Here is an 18,322-nt window from a genome sequence, read left to right as displayed (position 1 = left end):
TAAGAAGAATTGATATGTATGTGACTCTAAATATCTGCTTGATTTGTCACTGTGAAAAATATTCCTTTATACTTTTCTTATCCATTACTATGCTTGACCTCCTGTTTTGTTCTTAGCTGTAAACTGAACAAATTGAGAGAAAAATGTATGTTCTAAGACGAGAAAGTCACATTTATATACAAAACTAAAGTTGTTCTTAAAAAATATACTAACAATGTCTGTTGGGATTCTCTTTCTCTTAGTTCTTGAGGTAAGGATCTTCGTCTTCAAGAAACCAGAATTTCAAGAGCTCGTCATCCTGACCTTAATTAAATATGGTTTTGTGGGGTTTTTGGTTACTGTTGTTTACCTTAGCCAGGAAAGCTTTTTTTTTTTTTTTTTTTTTACTAGAAATGGAAGCTGAGCCTCCACTTGAAAAAAATCAACACTTAAAGTCATTATTGGTTGAATTATTTATTTATCTATTAATTTATTCGGTGGATCCATTTTTAATTGTTTTATTTTGTAATTTCTCGTGGTGCTCAAAATCCTTGTTACTGAGGAGTTTCTGGTGAGTTCCTAGTAGAACTTGCATTGTGGCATCCTTTCAACCATGGGAAACACATTCTTCATCATTTGTTTTTTCTCACCTTTAAAACATGTAAAATATAGGAGGGGGAAATTTTATAAATGTTTAGGAATAGTTAGGAAAGACAGATATTTGAAAGCGTATTCTGGAATTTACATTTTTCCCTTGAATTGGCCTCTCTTTTTGGGATACCCATTTTCTTTTGCTTCTCTGTTTAGAGAAATTAACAAAGAAAAATCTTTTTCAGGATGAGCTACAATTATTGAAATAACTGCTATTGATTTTTCAGCTGAAGTGCTAAACTCTGTTTGCTTTTAGAATTACAGATATCTATGAAATATTTATGAGAGTACTAAGTTGTGATAAAATAGGTCGAGTGCAGTCTCCAAAGAGCTGCTTGGGGCTGGCTGACTCTGTTCCCTAAGGATGGGCTAGTGTGAAGATGGCTTAGGTTTGGTTTAAGGTTGCTGGTAATTTCAGTTTATTATTGAACCAGGAAAGAAGCAGTGCAAAGGGAGCAATGAGATTAGGTGGATGAGTGCCTGAATATACTTCCCCTTGGTCTCCCCATTTCCTTCAGAGGTACATCCAAGAGTTTGGTGGTCAAGGCCACCTGGTGGAGGCAGGATCTCAGAAGGGCATGCTCACTGCCATCTCTAATGCTTAGAATGTCACTATTCAAGGATCAATGTCATTGTCATCTAAGGAAAATCTTGCCATGCTATAGCTACATGTTTTCATATACTGATTGCTTCTCTGTCCATCAGGCCTAGAGCAGGTCTGGCCATAGCTTAACAGAAATCCACTTTGGAAAATAATGGTGATGGATCTGGGACTTGCCCATTATGGGTTCAGCTCAACACTTGGCCCCTCTTCCCCAGACTTTCTAAGTACAGCAAGATTCCAATACTTGGCAAACTTGGAATACTGCCTATATAGAAAAACAGCTTCCAGATGTTTTCAGTTGACTAATTGATCTAGCTCAGTCAGAAATACTTAAAAATTTGAGGCCACAAATCTCTGAAAATCTGATGGGAGACATGGACCCTCTATTTAGAAAAATGCTTGCTCCTATACTTGCATGCATAATATTTCACCACCCAGTTTTAGTGGTTTCAGGGGTCTCCCAGAGCCTACCATGGTCTCCAGGTCAAGACCCTCTGCTTCTCTTCTTTGCTCAGCAACCTGATGAGTCGAGCCTCACCTTGGGTCCTTCAACTCCATCTCAAAATCATGCCACCATCTTGTTTTCTACAGTATCTGACTCCCAGTTTTATTCCTATCTCCCTAGTTTCTTCTTTTTTTTTTAAATTTTTATTTATTTTTTTGGCTGCATTGGGTCTTTGTTGCTGCACGCAGGCTTTCTCTAGTTGCAGCGAGCGGGGGCTACTCTTTGTTGCAGTGCACGGACTTCTCATTGTGGTGGCTTCTCTTGTTGCAGAGCATGGGCTCTAGGCACGTGGGCTTCAGCAGTTGCAGCACATGGGCTCAGTAGTTGTGGCACTCAGGCCCTAGGGCACACGGGCTTCAGTAGTTGCAGTGCGTGGACTTAGTAGTTGCGGCCCACGGGCTCTAGGGTGTGCAGGCTTCAGAAGTTGTGACGCGTGGGCTCAGTAGTTGTGGCTCACCCGCTCCAGAGCGCAGGCTCAGTAGTTGTGGTGCACGGGCTTAGTTGCTCTGTGGTATGTGGGATCTTCCTGGACAAGGGATCGAACCCGTGTCCACTGCATTAGCAGGCGGATTCTTAACCACTGAACCACTAGGGAAGTGCCACCCTAATTTCTTCTAATCAACTTTTTATTTTCTAACTTCAGTTTTTGCTTTAATTCACTATCATTAATGACCACCTCACTCTTTTCTTTCTGCTAATCTTGTAATATAATTGTTTCTCCAGATTTGTTTTGCCTTTATTTTTTTACTTTTCTATGTTTCCATTAATAAAATAAGTTTTATTACACTTGGCACATGCTAGGTACTTAAAATATTAATAGTAATAATATTTGTTAATTATTATTGAGAGCCTGCCAGGCATTGTACTAGATATACCCTTATTGCTAGTTATCATAGCAATCTTGAAAGACAGGTTATATCCCATTGTATTGTTGAGAGATCTGGGGATTCTGGAGATTAAGAACTTAGTATATTTTTTCCCTTAAACTGATTTCTTATTTTTTCCTTGAATACATTTTTTAAAATAGGAAATGTTATGTCATTCCTAGAAGTGTAAAACAAAAATAATCAATTTAATTGCCAAAAGATAACTATAAAATACATAATACATAAATATTTTTCAGAATCTACATACCACCAAAAATCACCTACTGTATACCCTGTGACATAACCTTGCCCTTAAGCCATACTCTTTTCTGAAATTAGTGCTGGTTTTCTTTTCTGTTCTTCCCTTCTCCTCTCTCTTGCCTCTTTTCTTCCCTTCATAATTATCCTTCTCTTCCTACTCCTACTTGTCTCTCTGAGGCCTTTGAGTCCATCTTCTTCAAACAGAACATCTGATCTAGCCTTTCACCTAGGAATCACCAGACTCTCTTGGGTCAAGAAACCCAAGCATGTATTCTCTGTCCATGGTGTCTCTTCAGTGCAAATATTAGCACTGGAAAAGCATTATCCATGCCATTCTTGCTTCAGCTCCACACAGATGAGAAGGGGGCTTTTGTTTCATAGGCAGCATCTAGGTATGGAGGCTTCTCCTACATGAGGTATTAGGTTCATTGGCTTGAGAGCCATGGTGTCAGACAAATCGCAACTGCTTCCTCTTTCAGACCTTTATACATTCACAGGTTCTGTTCTCAGCCCTCCTTTGTACTCAATGTATTCTTTTTCTTGAGGTGGTCTCAGGCAGTCCCATGACTTTAAATGCATTTTTATTTTTATTTATTTAAAAAATTTTTTTATTGAAGTATAGTTGATTTACAATGCTGTGTGAATTTCTCTTGCACAGCAAAGTGATTCAGTTATACATATATATACATTCTTTTTTTATATAAATACATTTGAACTGTGTTGTTTCTCGAACTTCTATTTCCGACCTTGACCTCTTCCTGTCTCTACTCTTGTACCACTCCTCTCATGCAGCAGAATGATTTTTCTCAAGTGGAAATAAGATCACATTATTTGCTGCCTAAAGGTATCCAGTGAGTTCTTTTACTGCTTAAAAAAGAATCCAAGCTTATTAACACATAGGGCACACTGGTCCCTATGTGTTCTGGTCCATCCTACCTCTCTCATGTCATCTCCCTCTATGTCTGCCTTGTCTGTGAAGCTGCAGCCATCCTTACCACCCAATGAGTCCCAATTTCCCTTCTCTGTTTTTTTTCCCAAGGTACTTATCACCACGTGACCTATTCAAGATTTTCTTGTTTAGTGTCTGTTTATCCCAACTAGTATGTATTTCAGTGATGATAGAGTGATATTTACCTATTTTATTCACTGGTGTATCTTCAGTGCCCAGAAAAATGCCTGGCGTAGAGTAGATGTTCAAAAAAAATCTGTTGAATGAATGAATCCTAATATTAGTAGATGGAGGATGGTGAGATGATATTCCATTTCCTTTTAGGAAATACCATTTCTTTTCTCTAGTTGCATAGGTTAAGTCAAGGTTCAGATTAGAAGATATACACTCCTCATTTCCCACATTGCAGCAAGGCCTATAAAAATTTTTCATCTCCATCTCTGCACCTCATTTGTGCTATTGATTAATAAAGTGATAGTGTATTTGAATTGGATCGCTCAAGGTGAGAACTAGTGTGCCCCTTCAGATCTTCCTTCTTTTTTCTTTAAAAATTATTTTATTTTATTGTGATTTTATTATAAAAGAAAACATAATCTTCATTTAAAAACCAAACACTTCAAAATTATATAACATAGCTCTCCTCCCCTGACTACATTTCTGCAAAAAAAAAAAAAAAAAAAAAAAATGACCACGTTAGGAAGTTGTTCTATAGCCTTCTTAGATCTTATTCCTTCTTTATAAACTGTCGATTATTTTTATTAAACATTCACATTGAATAGAGAAAAGCTTGCTTTGGGGAAATGCCAAAAGTCGATAAAGGACCTGATCCTTGATGTTGGGAAATCTAAAACTTAAATATGGAGATAGGGCAAATATATGAAAAAGACAATACTTCTGAAGAAATACACAGGCAATTACTAATTAATCCTGTGAAAATGAGAAACATAAGTGCTAGAGGACAAAGAGCCATAGAGCAAATGTGGCCAAATGAGATGAATCGAGGAAGAGTACCTGCTGGTCCCAAATGATGTCACAATGGAAATAAGCAGTTCTTTATCTTCCTATAGTGCTTTTCTTCCCGTGGTTTAAAACAACCCGCTAGCCCCAAGGAGAAAAAGTGTGCTTAAAGGATGTTCTCATATATATATAGTTAAAAAAAATAGGTTATCCCTCCTTAAAAAAATGGCCGCCATTGTTTTAAGCTGGAGAATCCCTGGAATAACTGTGCATTTCCGTGACACAAATGAATACACTGATATAATTCTATGTATAATGTGAATGAAATTCTATCTATTCCTATGTAACCAGGGAAAGAAAAAAGAAATCCTTATGGGTGGCATGGGTAAAATTTACTTGCATGTAGATTATAATTTAAAATTGACTTCGGAATTTGTCAAGCCTTTTGACCTGTATTCAGAGCACTTTGAGAGGGCTCATGCCAGCAAGTTACAATACTGTATTTATCAGCGGCCACCTGCAGGGCTTTAGTCTCCAGCTGCTGCTTTTTTTCAATCCATTGAAACTTTTTATTTAAAATGGCTGTAGACCAAATAGCACTGACTGAGAAAAGAAAGCCAAAGGGTAGCATTTCCTGAAAGCCATTATTTTATTGGGACAAAAGGGCAAGGTTTCCTGAATCCACCTTCAGAAGTACAGATATTGAACATGTGAACAATACTAGTGTTCTTCCAAAAAACCACATTACACCCCACCTCACTGGGTCTATTGATTGGAATGTTGTGCAAATGAAAGGAAATAAAGAAACCCAAACTGCTTCTTCTAACAAGGTGCCATCAATAATGCCCACATGGGCGAGCATTCCCTGATTTAAGATCTTGTCTCCTTCGTGCATCCACTTAAAGCTCTTGGATAGGGGAAAAACACCCTCCCTGCCCCAAACAGAATGTTAGATTAAGAAAGGTTCGTCCTATTCTGCTGCCCTATTTCTTATCCTGCCAGTTTTCTTGGGCATTCTCTCTCCTGTAGCATTCTTTCTCTTGATCATTTGTAGTACTGACTTGCTGATGTACATTTGTTCACCTAAACTTAGACCCTGTGTGTGTGTGTTTACATATAACAGGAGCTTTGTTCTGATGTTTGAATGGGAAAAATTTTGCTTTTTGAAGGCATCTTCTTAGGAAGAACCATTGGGACAGCACAGCTGGCTTTTGAAAATGGAGTTTCTACTGAAAGTTTCCTGCTATTATCTTGACAACCTTATTATTATCAAAGCATTTGAATATTAGGTATGACAATGAACACTCACTGCAGGGAAGAGAGGAGCAAGGCCATAAGTGGGAGGGGACCACTAACAATTGTGCCCCCTGTTGCAGCCATAATAATTTAATATTCTCACACTGGGAGGCTCCATTTTGCTTGGCCTGTATTGAGCTACTCGATGTGTTGTTTCGCTTTGGCCAAACCATCAGGGTTGTCCCTTGAACAGCCTGTAAGACTTCAAATAAAGGATCATGCTGATAATGGCCTAAGGGCAGGATTTTTGTTTTGCATGGGAGTCAGTAATTTAACTATTACACAGAGGGAGGCTTCTGGGTTTTGAACAGAATTTATTTCAAGATTGTATTAAACTTGTTGATAGATCAATAGTTTTTCTTCTTATTGACTCCTTGTCTCTTCCTGAAAATTAGGGATGACATACCCTCTAAGTGATGGAGACTAGATATATTGGAGTTGCCACATGCTGATGCCCTGTTCTGTTTGTTTTGTACTTTGTGGCTGGATACATTTTTTTCTTTTTCTTTTTTTTTTCTTCTTCAGTGGATTTAACTTTTTTCCTGAATTTCTGCTCAGTATCAGGATGTGAAACTGTCATGTTAAAGATACTAAGTAGAAGAGACAGATTATTCTTTCATGTAACTCCTACTCTTGTATTTTTCCTGCTATCAATGCAGGAGATAACCTTCCTGAGGTCTTTAAGACATTATCATTTGAAAATAGACTCATGAGCTCAGGTATATCTTGGCATAGTATGGTACAGAATATACTATAAGGAGGATTTGTCTTAGTCTGTATCACATGAAAGATTTTGTTATATTTTTATACCGTAACATCATACTATAACAAACATTTGGAGGATAGTTGTTATGGTGAGCTCTAGGGTATTTCTGAGAGAGAAAAGGAAAGAAAAAGATTAATACACTTTCTTCTTTGTAAAACTGATTTAGACTGTGAAATTGGGCTTATCCAAGGTTATGGATGTAGCAGAGTGTAGTGTCAAATTAGGGCAACCTGACCACCATGTGGTTTTTGATTATCATGGGTTGTCTCCAAGACCTACTTTTGAAAAGAACAAGAAATATTAGTAGAGCTGTTAAGCATTTGGTCCTTTGTTTTTATTCATTATGATCCAAACAGTGGGAAGCTCTCACAGAAAAATGTCTGGCTTAAAATACCACATCACCTCGGGAAAGTGGATATTTCAGTTACTTATTTTTTTTCAGTTGCTGAATTTATTTTAGGAACTTGAAGCCTTTACCAGTTGATAAAGGGATGGTTTTCTTTTGACCATACCCTGGAGCAGAGTTTAAGCAATGTGAGCTCATTAAGAAATGCCAGGTTGTGGTTTGAAATGTCGCTTTAAGATTCCCATGACCACAAGGGTCTTATTTCTTGTTTTGGAGTCCTGTGACCTCACGCATGAAGGTCAGAGGGCACTGTGGTACTCTGTGCACTTCTATTGTTTCCATTTGTACTCAGAATGGTGAAAAGAGTTATCATTACCAACTTTCATTTCCAAGTTGGGGTGATAGAGCATTTGACCATGAATTATTATTATTGGTATATTTATGCAGAGTCCCCATGGAGAACAAAGGCTCTTTAGGAAATGTGTCCTGAACAATGATATAATTGTTATCATGATGACAAAGAATGTAGTTTAGGTTAAGGAGCAGACCATCAAGGGAAACACCCTACTCTTTTCTTGTATGTGTGTATGTGTGTGTATAAAGTGCTGGACAAGCAAACAGCTGAAGGAAAGCTTAAGGGAAGTGCTTCCTTTTTAATAAGAGCTATAAATGCTGATATATACATGTGTCTGGATGGCCGCATCTCTCTATGAACACCCCAAATTATCTAATCATCAATTTTAAAAGTGAGATGTGAAATAGACAAATAGACTATCCCATGTAATATTTGCATTTTTAATTTTTAAAGGCACAGTGGTCCAAACTTGGGTCTCAGGGAAGTAAGAAGGAAGGAAAAACAAAACAAAACAAAACAAAAAAACAAATGCAGAGAGACATTAATACTTGAATTAATTCAGGCTCAAGGTAATTTAAAAGTTCTAGTAGAGAATTTGATGGGGAAAGTATAAGATAAAATTTCCATAAGTTACGTTTGCTAAGTCCTTGGTGGTAAGGATATTAAAATTGTCATCTAATGATTGATGCTGAATGTATATAGCAGGGCCACTGGTTTCTCCTGAGGAGCTCACGATTTCCGTAAGGTCTCACTTGACATCATCGTATTTTACAGTGCTGACTTGGCCCAGGCATTACAGCTAAAGGAGGCCGAATGACATGGCCTCCAGGGGTGTGGTCTCTGAAGCTGATTGCCCTGGACTCAGTCCCAGCTCCACCAATTAGTAGTTGTGACAGAAGCAACTTATGCCTCCCTATGCCTCAGTTACGTTATTTTTAAAATAAGACTGTTACGTAGATTAAATAGGATGTTGCAGTGCATGGCACATGGTAAGTTGTTTTATGTCTCTGTGCCTCAGTTTCCAGTTTTAGGGATAGTAACTGTACTTCTCTCATAGGGCTATTGTTAGGATTTAATGAGTTAATATTTATACGCAAAATGCTTAAAACAGAGCCTGGCACTGTGTAAATTTTAGCAATTATTATTATTCTACAGAATAAAGATAAGATTTTCTGAACTCCAGTTCTTTTACAAAACAACATACACGACTGTATATAAAGTAAATAACCAACAAGGACCTACAGTATAGCACAGGGAACTATACTCAATATTTTGTAATAAACTATAAGGGAAAAGAATCTGAAAAAGAATACACACACACAAACACATATATACATATATATAATTGAATCACTGTGCTGTACACCTGAAACTAACACAACATTGTAAATCAACTATATTTCAATTAAAAAAAAAGAAAACATACACAGCTAACTTCATGAGGAATGTTGTTCCCTTCACATACAATTATTTAAAAAAAAATCAAAAGTGCTAGTCAGAAATTCTGGCACATTATCACACTTGTATCTAAAGATTTTGTAATCCTCTGTTAGAAGTCACATTAGGGGAAGAAGAAATCAATTTCCATGAAAACAACAATTAATATCATTAGGGACGTGCTCTCAACTTATTTTATCTTAATTATATTTTATTCAGAAAAAATAATTTGGATTCCAGAAAATGAAAAAGTAAATTGTAAGGACTCTCCTCTTACCTCCAGTAAATGACCTTTTTGAGAAAACTTTGTCCACTTTTAGAAGTGACTGACATTGATTTCTGTTAAATTCTGAGTACATTCTGTCCACTAGCAATGATCTGAAGATCATGCAGTTATTAGAGTTTTGTTTTGGAATTGAAATGCCTAATTTGAAGTCTTCAGACTTTGAGCCTTGTAAATAAGTTCTAATTATTTTCATTCATTCATTCATTCATGCATTCATGCATTCATTCAACAAACAATATTAGGATGCCTGTGTGCCTGGCACTGGGCTAGGTGTTGGGTACCTTAAAAAGAACACCTTTTTGTTTTTTAAACTAGGCTACATGACCCTGCTTCAGTGTTTTCCCCACTGTGGGTGTGACCTTTTAATAGGTTAAAAGATAAATTAAATTAATTGTGACCAGAATTTCTTAAAAGATGAAGTAGAATTGAAAAGAGCAGAGTATACTGCACATAATATTGTTTCCTGAAACTTTAAAAAATCTGTATTTCAATCTCTCTCTCTAAAACACATATATTTGTCACTGTGTAAAATGTATTATTTAAGATTATGATTCAAAACCTTTGAAAAGCCCAGCACGCAGTAGTAATCTGCACCTCTCTGCATTACACCCCTCTTCCCCGACCTTCTCTTCTCCAAACTGGCCCCTTTGCTTTCCTTTCAGCTTGCCAAGCGCACTCCCCTTGCAGGATCTTTCCTTGTGTGATGAGCTCTGCTTTAAAAGCAATTCCCTCAAATACATTTCCTTTAGGTCTTTGCTCAAATATCACCATCTCAGGGAGTCCTTGCCTTGACTGTTCTATGTAAAACAGGTCACCATGCTCTGCATTCCCTCACCTCACATCCCTATCCTCTTTATTCAGCCTTACTTTATTTTTAGAGACTAGAGTTTAAGTAGGCTTTGAGGGACTTCCCTGGCAGTCCAGTGGTTAAGACTCCACGCTTCCAATGCCGGGGGCATGGGTTTGATCTGTGGTCAGGGAACTAAGATCCCATATGCCATGTAGTGCCGCCAAAAGAAAAATACCAATAAATAGGCTTTGACGTGTTACCACTGTCTGACATAATTTGTTGTTTTTGTTGTTGTTTTGTGTCTTTCTCTCCCCATCAGAATGAACACACCAGGAGTCCAGGACGTGGTTCTGTTCCCCACTGTACCACTGGCACCTAGAACAGTGCCTGGCGTGTAATAAATGCTAAAAAAAAGTTGTTGACTAACTAAAAGAAAGAACAAATAGATAATGGAATTGAGGGTCATGTTGGTTGTTACTTTATTGCATGTAAATGATCTTGGAAGGACTCTTAATTTAAGTTTCTTACACAGCCCCCAGAGATTTGAACTTGCCCAGGTTTCCAGTTTCATCAATTGCCTTTTCCTTCCCTTTCTCATCCCCAGTGATTATGATTGCTGTGCTCTGACAACCTGGAGATCCCAGCAGTTCTGTGAATACACAAAACTGTGTCACACATCTGTGCCTTTGCTCACACTATTCCCTTTGCCTGCAGTGCCCTTCCCCCGACTCTTGCTTCTTCACCTGGGTAACTGTGCTGGCCCTTCAAGGTTCGGTATGATCACCCTAGCTGGGGAAGATGCTTCTTCTCTGTGCTTTAATATTACTCTGTCAATTTTAAACATCTATTTTCGTGACTTCTTCCTTATGAGCTACATGAGAGCTGAAATGAGTCGTTCATATTTTTGTGTTACCAGAATTTCCCATAGTGCCTGGCATGCGATAAGAACTCAATAAATATTTGTTTAACTGAAAGGAAACATGTTTGCATTTTTAGAAAGTTTATTTCTTATCTGTCTGAACTGTATTTCTTTGAAATTGACAACCGACCTTTGTTTGGCAAGTTTTATAAGATCTTTAATCCATTAACAAAGGCAGATATGTTCATGGCTATTTTGTTGTTTTTCCTTTCTCAAAAGCAAACATTTCTTACACATTTCTTTGAATGAGAGGAGAGCTTATGTGGCATGGATGAAAGAAAGGTGGAAAGGCCCAGATGCAAACTGCACCCTCCATCATGTTTTTCCGTTGCACACATCAATTGTCTGGGGATGTTTTCTTCTTGCTTTGGCTTTTGCTTCATCTGTCTACTTCCTGAGAACTGACCCCTGGAGATGAGAAAGGGATTTGAGTAAAATGTGAAGTTGTCTTTTTAGATCCTGAGAATACCGTGGTAAAATATTTAGCCAAAATGAAGATTTTGGATTATGTGTGGTTTTCATTTACATTTGGTACTTTAGTTCCCTTTTACTGTGGATAATTGAGAGTTGACTGAATATGTCAACTAACCAACTAAATATAACCCTCTGAGGAAAATTTATTCTTTGCACTCCTTTGCTTTTTTACTGTGATGAAAAGAGGGGAAAAAAAAAAAAAAACAGAGACTCAACGGGCTGTAACTTTAATAGGTCATTCCAGCCAGTGCTTACCTGCAGAAAATTCCGATAATACAGGGAAGACAATACAGAGATCAAAAGCAGTGATGAGATTTTTTAGCAGCATTAACCGTCATGACCTAGCAAAATGAAAGAAAATAGTTTAACAGAACTGTCAGCTTCAATATAGCTAATAAAGTCATGGATAAATGTTTATTACATACCAGAGACAGATCATTTCTGTACAGAAATTGAGGATGACCTTTACTGATAACTCTTATCTGCCTGATATCCTGAGAGAAAGGGAGAGGGAGAGGGGAGAGAAGCATATTTGCTGATATTTATGAAAGGAGAAATTATCATGTGCAAATAAAACATTTTAGCAATGATTATCTCAAGTCACCCTCTTGCCCTCTCTTCCATCCCCACAGACATGCCTCATGGAGGTATAATATAGATTCCTCTCTAGGAGATCAAATGTGCCTGAAAGTGGCATTGGTAAATTCAGGGAAATTCTACCTAAACTCACCACGTCTCAAAAAGCAAAGAATAGGAGCACGTGGATATGAATACTTACATCAATAATGTTGACTTTTAATTTCTTCTAAGATATTACAAAGATATTGCAGTTAGTTAACATCCTTTTAATAAGATGGTCTCAATTTTAACTAGGAATTTCAGAGAAATTCGTAATAACCAATCCACTTCCATTCTGTCATGATATCTATAACATGTTTAGAATTTTTGAAAGACACTGATCTTAAATACCATTACTTATTGATATTAGTATTTTTGTTCTTCTTACGAAACTGTTGGAGGTGGTGATGGTGTAGCTAATGGTAGAGGTTTTTAATTTTTATTCATTTGTTTTTCTTTTTTTATTCCAAAAGGAGATTTCCTGGTACCCTAGTTCAAACTGTACAATTCGAGTTGTCATCACAAATATAAGTGAACAGTTGATGTGATAATTGGGGTAATTTAGGGAAGAAAAAGTAGAAGATTTACCTGAAATATTTAAACCCTATGCTTGTTTTTTGTTTGGAGACACATGTCAAATCTCATTACATTGCTCCTGGAATAGTTCTATGTGTCTGGTGGCTGCCCAGTACATTATAATTAATGACAGTATTTAGGAAATCTTAGACACTTGGGTATTTTCCTACCTATTCTTATTTTGACATATGTTTATATATAGGGCTAGTTTCACTCTAAACTTAAAGTTTTCTTCAGAAGGCATAAAACCCAACATCCATAATAGATTCAAAGTGGGAAAAACAAACCCGTAGTGAATGGAACTCTTTTGACATTGAAATTGACAATTCTCGTTTTAACATTAAATTTGATTTAGCAATAGAGGTGGAACTGGAAACCTCTTATTTCCTTAGCTCTATGACTTAATTAAATGTCTTTTTTTATTTTTCCTTCCTTTCAGAGGCTCACTTAATTTTTCTTTCAATTTTTTTTTAAATAAGCCTACAGGCAACTGTTTTGCGCACCTTATATGCAGAAGCGCTGCCAGAAGGGTTGGTTGTGTTTAGGAGCCATTGCTGGCTCTTTGCACTTAGAGAAAGGAAGTGCCTCCCCTCTCTCTGTCTTTCTCCCTCTCTTTTGCAGCTGCAGCTGTCATGCATTAGCTTGGCCCATTTGGGCTTCTCTGAGCCACTGATTCTGCCACTACTGAGATAGGATGAGTTTTCCACAATGTCATAGGGGGCTTGTTTGGCATTTAATCTTGAATATAGACTCCACTGAGGCTGGAAAGACAAACAAAATCTTGCAGGTTAGGTAAAACAACAGTTTGCGCCTTGTCATAAACATGTCATTTTGTGCATCTGACCCAGTCCCCACACCAGGTTTTCCTCTAAACACTGTTTCTCTATTGACAAACAGGAACCGTTGGTCACACACACACATGCACAAACATGAACCCACAGAGAAGGAGGCAGAGCGGGTGCAAGCATCAGACGTGGAAATCTGTCACCTCTCTTTGATCTTTATAGTTGAATGAATTTAGAAATTATAAGTTTGCAAATAACATGGTAGAAGAAAGGAACTAGAAAGAAGTCTTTAACTGTTTATGTCTACAATCTTAAACTGTCATTTGTTGGAGTTATGGAACTGAAAAGAATAGTAAAGTTGTAGTTTGATGAAGTCGTACTTCGATGAAGAATGATTAGATGTTAACTGTAAAAGTCTCTCATTGGAATAACATCTATTTATAGTTTTCTGTGTTGTTCAGATTTGGCATCTAAAGCAAGTTACAGCAAGAATGAGGTTGACTTTTTAGTGCTTATGTGAAAACTGAAAGCCTCAAAAATCTATGTGGATTAATTTCTTAAATATGCTTTTTCAGTGAACGATTATGAATACTTTGTCAAGACAGGCTAGTCAACCATACACATGTCTGACAAAGGACTCACTGATTCTGGTGTCATGTCTGCAATAGATATTAACCAAAAAGTATATCTGCTACGTGTCCTGGGTAATACAATCTTTATGTTTTCACTTTACCAGCACCATATGTAGCCCTTTATTATAGGCTGCCACACGTAGTAACTCATTGAATCCTAATAACAACCTTATTATATTGGGTTGGCCGAAAAGTTCGTTCGGGTTTTTCTGTAAGAACTTTTTGGCCAACCCAATACATGGGGAAACAGGCACAGAGAACTTAAGCAATTCGTTCAAGGTTATATAGCTAATAAGAGGTGGAGCCAGCGTTTGCCCCAGAAAGTCTGACCCCAAAGAGCTTCTTCTTTATCATTGTACTTTGCTGCCTCTTACTATCAAGGGATTAGAATTGGTGTAGTTAAATATAATAGAGTCCATGTGGCTGTGAGAGGTGTGGTCTGAGTACCAGTGTTATAAGTAGCACTGAGTGATTGGGAAACATAACTGGCTCTTATTTTTATACAGGTGGAGGGAGAAAAAGAAGGCAAACATAATATATGTTTATAATTACCTATGCTTATGGGGGTAAGGGGGGTAAAAATGTACTTCTCCTACCCCAACTCTCTTCTAGTACCCCTCTTCATTTCCTGCATTGACTTTTGTCTTTTCTGCCGGTCTGTTTCAGCACTCAATGGGGTGCCTCAGTGCACAGGTCACAGCCCTTTCCCTCACAGAGTTCTCAACCTAGATGGGGAGACAGATTTGTGTCCTGCCCAGGGTGTGAGGGGAAGCAGATGGAGGGGACATCACAAACTGGCTGGGGCCAGGAAGGACGCTTGGTACAATCTTTTGACTAAAAGGAAGAGAAAAATTACTTTTATAATCATACAAAATAATTTCTGTTTATAAAAGTAATTCTTTAGTATAAAAAATTTAAGAAGTGTTGGAAAAGTGAGAAGAAAAGTACAGTCACGTTTAGGCTTAGCACACAGAAAGAAATACATACAATTTTGGTGGATGTCAAGGCTTTTTTTTTTTCTTTTTGCCCCAGGCATATATCTTCATAATTTTGGAATCATACCAAATATAGTATTCAGTATAATATTTGAATATTTTCATGAACATATGCTCTTCTGTAACATGGCTTCTTTTGGTCTGCAAGTATTTATCATATTAGTGTACTATGATCTAGGGTATCTAGGTTGTTTCCACTTAGTCACTACTATAAACACAGGGATAATGAACATCCATAAACAAAAATGTGCAAGTCTGATGGAGCTAGAAGAATATGAAACTATTTATATTTTGTAGTTTATGTTGCTCAATTGGAATCTTGAAAGAATATGTCAGTATATATTCCCACCAGCAGAGTATAAAAATTGATACTCTTACTAATACTGGTATTATTTAAAATTTTTGCCATTGTGATAGGAGACAAATGTTATCCAACTGGGAAAGACAAATATTGTCAATTTGATGTTTTATTTCACTCATCAGTAATAAGTTTGAATATTTTTATATTTTTTGTCTACTTGGATTTCTTTTTGAATGAATGGAATATTCTCCTTTTTCATCCTCTCAGTGTGAATGTATTTGTTAATTAACTTGTAAAAGCTAAGTAATATGTTAACCCTTTATTCATGATATGTACTAGAGTATTTCTTAAATTGTTACTTTCCTTTATATTTTGGTTTAGGTAACTTTGACATGTAGAAGTTTTCAGTTTTTACTAGGTCACAACTATCCATTTTTCCAACTGGAAATCGGATAAATGTCTACCTACATATTTTTCTGGTAATATTATGTTTACATTATTACATTTACTTCTTTAGTGCATATAAAATTAACTGCTCTAACTTTATTTTTTCCAAATAGCAGATAAAACCAGAACTATTTCTTGACCGCTTAATCTACGTGGTACTCACCTTTCCCTCCCAACAACTTAAACTTCTACCTTTTAAATTTATTAAGTGCATGTATATTTTCATCTGTTTCTGGGCTTATTGTTTCATTAATTTGTCTATCATCATATGAAAAAAATATCTAATTTAAATTATTGATTTCCATCACTGAACATATTCATTATTATTACTCTTTTTAAAAAAAAATTTAGCTAGTTTTGAAAGTTTATTACTTCATATGATCTTTAGAATAATTTTTTCAAGTTCCAAAAAACAAAACAAAATACAGTGTGCAAAACAAAAATAAGACACCACATGGAGATTTTTAAAAATTAGATTATATTTATAATTTAATATGGAAAAATTAAACACTGTAAAAATCCAGCCTTGCTATCCATGTATATTTAATTAATTATTTTAATATTTTCCTCAGGAAACTTTTAAACTTTTATGAGTTCCACATATATCTTGTTAAGGTTATTTCTAGGTATTTAATATTTTTCATTACTACTGAAAATAGGATATTTTAAAGTGGTTTCTGTTGATATGTTGGAAAACCCGTGAATGTTTGTATATGTAGTTGATAAGTGACCATCTTATTGAACTCTTTTATTGCTTTCATACATTTTTCTAGTGACTCTCTTGGTGTTTTCTTTAACACATGTTATACTCCAAAAAGGTTTGTTTGTTTCTGCCTTTCTGGTATTCATACCTCTTACTTACTTTTCTTGTAGCATTGCACTGATTAGAATTTCCATGACAGTGTTTATAAGCTGTATCCTTATATGTTCTTAACTTGAATGGGAACATTTTTACTGTTTTTCCATTATGTAAAATGACATCTTTAATTTGCAAGTTACTTCTTCAACATATTAATAAATAAGCTGTTTAATTTAAATTTAAAATGTTTGTCAGAACTTTATCTCTTTATCAAATGCTTTTTTGGCCATTGATTTAGGAGAATATATAGTTTTTCTATTTTTGCTTATTTGTGGATGAAACAATATAATATATTGAACCATCTTTGAATTTTTTAAGTCATCTTATTTGGTCAGTGTAGAGTTTTGTTCCATAGTTTTACATGGATTTGGTATCTTATCAGTTTTAATTTTATCATTCTTATGGACATCATTAAATGAATTCTGTTTCCCTCTGCTATGGAACAGACATGATCAGTTCCTCAAAAGATTGAAAGAATTTAACCATAAAACTGTCTGTGGAAATTAAATCTTTGGAAACCTAAAAATATCTTTTTTTCTGATTTTCTAAAATTCTTTGTCCTCCATTTTGATCATTTACAATATTTTCTTGTAAAGTTTTCAGTATCTTAAAGGTTTCAATTTCATAAAATTGTTCACAGATTTAATTTCTTCCATAGTAATTACTTTATTCAAGTTTTCTACATCTTTAATTTTGGTAGTGTATATTTTCCTAGAAAATAGTTGATTTGTGAAAATTATTTTAAAATCAATTTTATTGAAGCATAACTTAGATACAATAAATTCACCCTTTTTAAATTGTGATGGGTTTTGACAAACATATGCATGACCACATCAGGGCTGAGATATCAAACAGCTCCATCACACCAATAAGTTCCCTTTTACCCTCTTTTAGATGATACCTACATCCCTGGCTGCAAGCAACTGCTGATCTACTTTACATCACTATAAACTAGTTTTGCTTGTACCAGAATTTCATAAAGTGGTGTCATTCAGTATGTACTATTTTTGGTTTGGTTTCCTTCATGTGGCATAATTTTTTAGAGATTCTAACATGTCATTGTGCCTGTAAGTAGCTAGTTCCATTTTATTGCTGAGTAATATTACATTTTATGGTATACCATAATTTCTTTATCCATTCCCATGTTGATGTGCATTTGAGGCTATTTCAAATAAGGTTTCTATGAATATTTGAGAAGAAGTCTTTGTGTAAACACTCATTTCCACATATGAGTGTAATTCCTAGGTCACATGATAGGTGTACGTTTACCTTTTTAAAGAAATTGTCAAACTGGTTTCTAAAGTGATTGTAACATTTTAGGTTCTCAGAGCAATATATGATGGTTCTAGTGGCTACATATCATCACCAACACTTGGTACTATTATACTTATTTAGACATTCTAGTGAGTGTGTAGTGATACCTCATTTTGGTTTTAAAGTGTATTTCTCTGATGATTACGGAGGTTGAATATTTTTAAACCAACTTTTCTGAGGCTTAATTGGTATAATAAACTATACATATTGCAAGGGTACAGTTTGGTAGGTTTTAACATATGTATACATTTGTGAAACCATCATGTAATCAAGATAATGTACATATCCATATCCAAAAAATTTCATTGTGCCCCTTTGAAATTCCTCTCTTTTTTCCTCCCAACCCCCATCTAT

At 35.9% G+C, this 18,322-nt stretch overlaps 1 protein-coding gene across 4 annotated transcripts in view; it reads left to right on the top strand.

Annotated features, from left to right (window-relative positions):
- The window catches only part of LOC309661848 (uncharacterized protein), a 635,889-nt gene that overhangs the window by 113,966 nt on the left and 503,601 nt on the right, over positions 1-18,322 (top strand). Inside the window, exon 4 of one of the 4 annotated variants that reach the window (XR_014264300.1) lies at positions 10,368-17,807. The exons of the other annotated variants lie outside the window; for them this stretch is intronic. The gene's annotated coding sequence lies outside the window, so the exon portion shown is untranslated. Of the gene's footprint in view, positions 1-10,367; positions 17,808-18,322 lie in introns of those variants that run through there. 4 annotated transcript variants of the gene reach the window in all.

This window comes from Balaenoptera physalus, assembly GCF_965194825.1.
Source record: "Balaenoptera physalus genome assembly, chromosome: 5".
Lineage (NCBI taxonomy): Eukaryota > Metazoa > Chordata > Mammalia > Artiodactyla > Balaenopteridae > Balaenoptera > Balaenoptera physalus.
The sequence above is the reverse complement of the archived record's forward strand: the minus strand, read 5'-3'. Positions and strand labels throughout refer to the sequence as shown.